The sequence below is a fragment of the Haliotis rufescens genome, unplaced genomic scaffold (genome assembly GCF_023055435.1).
Source record: "Haliotis rufescens isolate VD_foot unplaced genomic scaffold, xgHalRufe1.0.p SCAF_11, whole genome shotgun sequence".
Lineage (NCBI taxonomy): Eukaryota > Metazoa > Mollusca > Gastropoda > Lepetellida > Haliotidae > Haliotis > Haliotis rufescens.
In genome coordinates this window covers 37,793,347-37,801,239 of record NW_025963791.1, presented here as the reverse complement: position 1 = coordinate 37,801,239, position 7,893 = coordinate 37,793,347, and positions in this window count along the sequence as shown.

Genomic DNA, 7,893 nt, shown 5'->3' with positions numbered 1-7,893 from the left:
CATAAGATTAGACCTTCGAGATTGTGCTTCTGTCTGATCAGTTTTTAATTCTAGTTCGGCAACTCTCTAAGAGAGACATTTTCCTCCTGTAGAGACACGAGGCGCTGATTGCAGTCCTGAGCAAACCTATCAAGCTTGTCGCTCATGCTCATCACCTGTCCCTGTAGCGAGGTGGTCTGTATAGCGTGGTCATTCAGGGTGGTCTGCTGTTGTTCTCCAGATATGCAATGACCAGAAACATTTTGGATTGATAGTCAAGTTTGCATTCTATCAGGAACGGATTTGGGAGGCCCTGGGTTAGATTCGACATCCCCGGCGACGAGCAAGAGTGTCGTAGTCAATAGCAAAAATCTCAGCCCGAGACGTGTCCCCTTGGGTAATGTTATACCGGGGTGCATACCATGTGGACGAGTGTGGTGAGGATTGAGACATCCTTTTTTAACCCTCCATGCAACAATATTGATACCCACATCCTCTGATACGTTAGAGTGTACAATAAACGGGTATATTCACCACAAAAACGTGTCCAAAACAATCCCGAAGTCCGGTATCCAGAATTTTTTTCTCAGAGCAGATTTATAACAGCCGCCATACACGAGACCACGTGACCATCGTGTGCGAGCTCTGCATATAGTTACTAATAACACTTGTATATTAGAAGAACTACGGTAATGCGGGAAACTGCATTGCCGTAATACATCTACAATTGCGTCTCTTTAATGTTGCATTATTTCAAGCTAACATTGGCATTGTGAATCATATGTGTTGTCTTAGTTATTGTACCGTTATCTAAAGTTCCATTCTGATTGATTTGTGTATAATGTAATGTGTGATTATTTGATATGTTTATAAGATTGAAGCGAATTCTTTATTGATTTATATTCTGCTAATCATGAGTAGTTAAATCATAAGAAATCACGACATTATGACAATCATTTGTAACAATATAATTTATGATTACTAGATATGTATATATGACTAATTGAATTGAAATGATTATTAAACACACAGCACCTGAATGAATCCTGGAACGCTAGCAACTCTGATGTCATCATTTATTCTCAATTCTTCCATTCTACTTTAAGGATAAAAATACATTGAGACAGCACGTTCTCAGTTGTTTAACGCTGCACTCAGCAATATTCCAGCTGTATGATGGCGGTCTGTAAATAATCGAGTCTGGACCAGACAATCCAGTGATTGACATCATGAGTATCGATCCACGCAATTGGGATACGATGACATGTATCAACCAAGTCAGCGAGCCTGACCACCCGATCCCGTTAGTTGCCTCTATCAACAAACATAGTCGCCTTTCACGGCAAGCATGGGTTGCTGAAGACCTATTCTACCCCAGATGCAATGTCTCAGGTTCCCAATGGCACGGTTTACAGCGTCTCACGACCATACGAACCAGGCAATGGGGCAAGTGTCTCTTCCTAGACACGCGGCCAAACTGAATGCAACATGTACATAACAGTGACTGTATGAAATAATGCTACAGTAAGTACTGTTATAAGGTTAAAATACGTCTAAAAAACACTAAATGGTAACAAATAAAACCGTTTATAGCTGCAATGGTGAGTTGCATTAGATATACAAAGTTTGTGACAGAGAACTTTTAGATTGAAAGGAATTAATAGATAAAAGACATTTCACATTTATCACAAGAGTATTCTGGACATTGCATATTAAGAGTACTTTTAGTCCGAAAGGAATTACTAGATAAAAGATATTTCACATTTATCATGATGATCAATCTGGCACGTAGGCTTCGGTATTTTTCCGATTACGACACACATGAGTTCATGGTCAGACCTAACTTTTAACGAATGAAAATGAGGTATTGTGACATGTGACAAAGACAGGCCAGGCCCGAACATTATAAAATGATACCTTTAACATCAGAAGAGGAGAGCGTGGTTTGCAATCGATCGAGTCGAATCCCGATCGATCTAAGTTCTCCTCATTTAGTGACGTGCCTGGTCGGTCTGATCCTGTCGTGTATTGATAGATGGACTGAGAGTAAGTAAACTATGTGAGTATATAGCTGGTGTTGCGTTTCTCTATTATGCGAGTATGACTGCTGTTGGAGACAACTTGGAGTAATCGTCTTTAGACCAATCACTCCTTGACGGAGCTGAACCGATGCTGACAAGGCGAGTTGCAAAGTCATGGCGTAATTGACCATGATGACCAGGAACGGCAATACTTTCAGTAACTGTAGTAGTGTCGCACTTGACGCCCGAAAGCAGTTATGACAGTAAGTTATTTGAACATATCACCTATAGCGGCACGGCTATAGTTATGTTTAGTAATTCTCACTGCACATTATAATTTTTGTTTCATGCTGACAAAAATAAATAGCTTCGAAATAGCATAGCTATGTTTATGAAAGAACATTAGGTACACGTATGGTACTGAGTATTTCAGTAACCTCACGTCACGAGGCAAATGGAGGATACTACATTGTGCCATGGTTCTGGCAGGAACCACAATCGAGGTCGGGGATTCGAACGTACAGACAGTGAATTCTGGCAACTAAGATTTATAACTTGCATAATGAATCCGGAAAATAGATGTTTATACTTTAGAGGTTGCCTGACGGATATATGTTAATTACCATTTGTCAAAGGTATAGTTTAAGTTAGACATTGCAAAATCAGTACATTGTATGATTTTGTTCTGGACAACTAAGAATTGGTATATGATCACTCGCCCTGGACATAAATGCTATGTCCATCATGCCACACTGGTCAGGCTGGTTGGTGCAGTTGCTTAAAGATCACCCGAGTGAAGTGATTGTAGTTGTACGTTATTGAACTGCCCTCCTGTAGGGGTACATTGTAAACAGACTGTTTCATCTACGGCTTAATATCAAGGCTTCGGAATCCAAAGGTTGGACCAAAACAGCCACTTAGAAACAGGTAGTCAGTTGAGACCTTGAACAACCAGGAAGACATCTCGGGAAGACATTGATAGCCAAAGACAGAACCGGTCGTGACTGAAAGCCAGAGACGGGACCCGAAGCCACAGTGGGCTGCATGTTGTAGTCCTTCTCAACTCGGATTGGAAACGTGTTATGTTATAGGAAGCCGACAACTATGGATAGATTCAAACATGTAAACACAAGTCGGAAGGAGTTAAAACCAAGAAAATGATCATGACTGAATTTTGAGACATGTTTCCAAATTAAAGCTTTAAGAAATTCAATGTATATTAATTTTATTAATTTGGATCTGACCCACGCTGTTATCAATCAAGTTTGACAGCCAGTGAAAGGTAACACAGATGGCATAGACTGACATCACAGTGACACCAGATGGAAACCTAAAGAGCACATAGACGGGCAAAAGCTTATTAACCTTCTTTCAGTTGCTAACATCAAAGCATAGTTTTTAACTGCACCAAAGCGAGAATCCACCTACTGGCACAACATGTCTTTTTGTATTAGTTAATCAAACCTAAAAAAATGTATTATTATCTGGTATCATTACTATTTGATAGTGATTCATAAACACATGCTTATGATATGGTCTGACTCGTACAATGGATTTCTATTGGATATGGGAAGGGTTTGGTCGCTTTATTTACTAAATACCTGGGTAATAATAACTACCACGTACGATACATATGCTTGTACGGTTTCTGACTTATGCCGGTTTTATAGGGCTAGTCCACGGGTATACATGCCGCAGTTTAACACGGATACCCACTCCGACACAGTATAATGACTCCGAGTAGAACTGTCCATGTTTTATCCTCTTAAAGCCTAACGTCATGTAGGGTAACAACAAGTACATATTTAACGTATTTTGGAGTGACGCGGTCGGGATTCGAACCACCGTCCTTCTGCTCTCTGTGCAGACGCTATATCCACTAGAACACGGAGGCGGTTCCAGATGGTAATAAAGCCTTTGTTATAGAATACATCGGTCTTCAGATCTGAGCGTAAGATCAAGGACTGGACATTTATTATAGGGGGAGGGGGGCGGGGGAGATTAAGGGGGTGGATGAAGAAGGGAGGGTCGAAACGTTATTCCAGAGAAGGACGGGGCGGGCACAAAAAAATGAGTTCTATGTTTTTCAAATAAAAGTGATAAATTTGAATATCTATCCATTTATTGTTGGGAGGGGGTCATGAAGAAATGTAACAGTCTTCGGTGATCCGAATATATAATAAATGGCCAGTCCCTCGGTATGATACACATGGACCGTGAGAATGTCAGTCATCACTAACACGACTACGAAGTTAGCCACAGTCCCATCTCCCCCGCTTCCTCTTACGAGACATCATAATTATTTCCGGTCTTGATAAAGGCTTTATAAAGGGCACGGGAATCTGGTATCCGTCTGATATATGAGAGAGAGGCAGATATCTGCTATGTAGGACAGATAATTCAATCCGTCGCATACTCTCACTGCTCTCGCTGTATTATGCTCTCCCTCTCCCAATGGAATATCTTTCGGCCGATAATCGAGGTATTAAGGTTAACATAAGCACGGTTACCTTGGGCACACGTGTTTTGTGGTCGAGAACAGCTAGAATGTTCAAAACAGAGCTGTCGCATCGGGTCACATTGTGTCGTTTCGGCCGTTCATGGCTTGTAGGCAAAATCATGAGATTTGTTATGCACAATATGCCCATTGTAAGCGTTTTGAGAAACATATTTTGTATATGTAGCAAGAATAAACATCAGGCTCTCTACCCTTACCTGATATATTTAACGATACATTAAACTTATCCTGAGGACATCAAACAATACCAATACGTGGAGAATGTAGCCGACACGAAACAAATTGGACGAAGAGGCAAAGGAGAAGCTGACAAAAGACTTAGAGTGAGTGAGTATGGTTTCAGGCTGCTTTTAGCAATATTCCAGCAATATCACGGCGGGGGACAACATAATCTGGCTAAACACATTGTACCCATGTCGGGAACCGAATCCGGGCCTTCGGCGTGACGCGACACGCCTCGAGCCGCTGTTTAAGCCATCGTTTGTCGTTGTGTTTCGGATCATAACGCTTGACTCAATATCTTTTCAATGTACTATTTAAGAAGAAAACTCAGTTTAGGGGACATGAGTTCAGTTATTGTAAGTGTATTGAATGTGATCATACTGATGATGTACATTGTAGGTAGTCTTATATAACATCCTCGTGTCATGTGGGAGATTCTACAATAACTGTTGCCAATGTTATTCTTTACCATCAATTTCGCCCAGACCCTTTCCAAATAGTTGTATCTGTCGTTCACTTTGCATAGTATGGTTACATTATGACTTGGTTTACTTAATGGATTTGGCAACTATAGGTTTTATTCACGGTTTATTTAGTTGACGTTTGTGAAGGCCGGTGCAATCTCATAACCTTCATTTACATACGTGTATATTTTAATAATTTACTGCAAGCATAGCACAAGAATATTGAAGCTAACACTGTGTATGAAGAACATTCATTTTGTATCATTATTCATCCATGTCTTCATTTAAAGTATCATAATAAAAGTTGATATGTTGTGTGTATGTGGTATGCCGTATTTTGTTTTGTGATCCTACTTTGACGCCCGATCTTCACGTATCACCGTATTACTTCAATTTTACGTCACCTCTATAAAACCTCTTGGTTTGTGATGTCAGACGTGTATGTATGGTCCCAGGGAAAAAAACTGTGCATTCAATTTCGCTGTGGATTTATACCTGGTGATTATCTTCGCAGATATATCCATGATGTATTTTGTTTTCATCACAAAGCAATCCCTGCATCTTGTCTTATAATATGTATTGCATCCTTACTTAGTTCTGTGTGTGTTTCATTTTCGCGTTTACATTTTCAATATGACCTTTATGATCTGATATTGCAAAGATTCAAAAGAAATATACTGAGCTACAGATCCTCGAATTTTTTGCCCTACATGTTAATGTATAGTCATGAAATCGATTTACGGGAATTGTATGTGTGATAAGAGAATCGTGGTGTTACGTTTCTTGCTTTTTAAGAGCTCATTTCCAAATTGAGGAGCAGAGGAAACTATATCTCTCAGTTGATTTTATCATATGTTAGATCTTTTAATTGAAATTTTTTAAAGTTAGCAATATGTATATATCCAAAACATGAACTGTACTGGCGCGTACCTCTACATTGTTATATTCTTTTAAATATAATTTGATTTAAAACTTTTAGAAATTAATATAAAAAAGAAGCTTAATATACAACTGCTGATGGGTATCTTAGACATGTTATCTTTAAAATTCAATATAGTTGCTTTCTTTGATAAAAAATTACAACATTTTAAACCTGGTAGAGGTCATGTCGTTGCAATTTAATTTCTTAACCAAGTCTTCACAAAATAAACCAGCCACAGATTATTTGTTATAAACTGTTGCAGGAAGGGGTGATGGTTGAACAGACATAATCCATTTAACAACTCTTTCAATTTTGAATTACGAAAAACAGATTCCCCTCAGTTTATATAGCATCATGTTTTTAGTGAATATAGCAGCGGAAAGGTTTTGAATGTGATTCAAGCAATGGTCCCTGTACAGATTTACATTAATTTTATATTTTCTGAATTAGCCTAATTGAATCCAATCTTCCATCATCCCTCGTTATAATATAGTTGTCTGTGATAAATGAGCATAGCATACTCATTCTGTATTCAAACTATTGATGTGAAGCCCATTTCTGGTGTCCCCCGCCGTGATATTGCTGGACTATTGCTAAAAGCGGCGTAAAACCATACTCAATCAATGGCAGTATAAAATGTGAGAGCAGTGAACATGATAATGACAAGATTAGTTTCACCTGGTCGCCACAGTGTTCAAGATTCCGAGATACACCTGGGCGGAACACCTTCACACGAAAGCTGGTCTTAATGTAATGTCAGATAAAATGTCTGATGAAATGTGAAATGACAGGCACGTGCCCGCTCCACTTATGTCTGTAGTCTAACCAGCTTCCAACACTTTCCATTCAGTGCTTGACCAGTCCAGTGTCACAAGAACATCACTGAATATTCCACATGTTTCTATAACGATTGAAATCCATCCATGCTATTCCGGAAGTTTACAGATCACTCGAGCTTCTAAATATAATAAATCCCACTGCTTACATTAAATTATACGACATTCCTGTAAACTAATCATTGTCCAAAAGCAATGCATTGAAGTTCTACTGAATCTCAACAGAAACAATATAATACAGTTACAATCATTGTTTAACAATAATTTTCACTGCTATATAACATTATTAACACTATTTTTCTTTATTTTTATATAATTATGCATATCTGCATCTACATGTTCATATACCTGTATCCCCTTGTCGAATTTTTATTTAGGAACTACTACGGTACAACTCACGATAGGAGTCCTTTATGCAAGCCTTTTAAAAACAATGTATATATATATATATATATATATATATATATATATATATATATATATATATATATATATATATATTTGATAATTTGATAATATGTTTGATATATATTATTGATAAGACTAAATAATATTGATGACGTTGAACAAGTATCAATACACATATTAAACATAAAATAAAACTAGAAATTCAAATGTTATTTCCGTGACAACACATGAAAATGGCTTACACGTGAGAGTTAGAAGTAAGGGTAATGTATACTACTCAAAAGAAGTTACGGATCACATGATTCTTCCATATTACAATAGTTAATCTCTCATGCCATGGCAGATTAACATTACCAATATGAAGGAATTGGGTGATCCTTAACTTCTATTGAGTAGTATAGTTAGAGATGAGGTCGAGCAACTTGTGCGTTCCAAGGTTTCTTCCAGGTGCAGTTATTTGGATAGCTCTGTCCTGCTCTTATATTTACCCAAACGTTTGATGAGGGTAGAAATCACAGTTTGC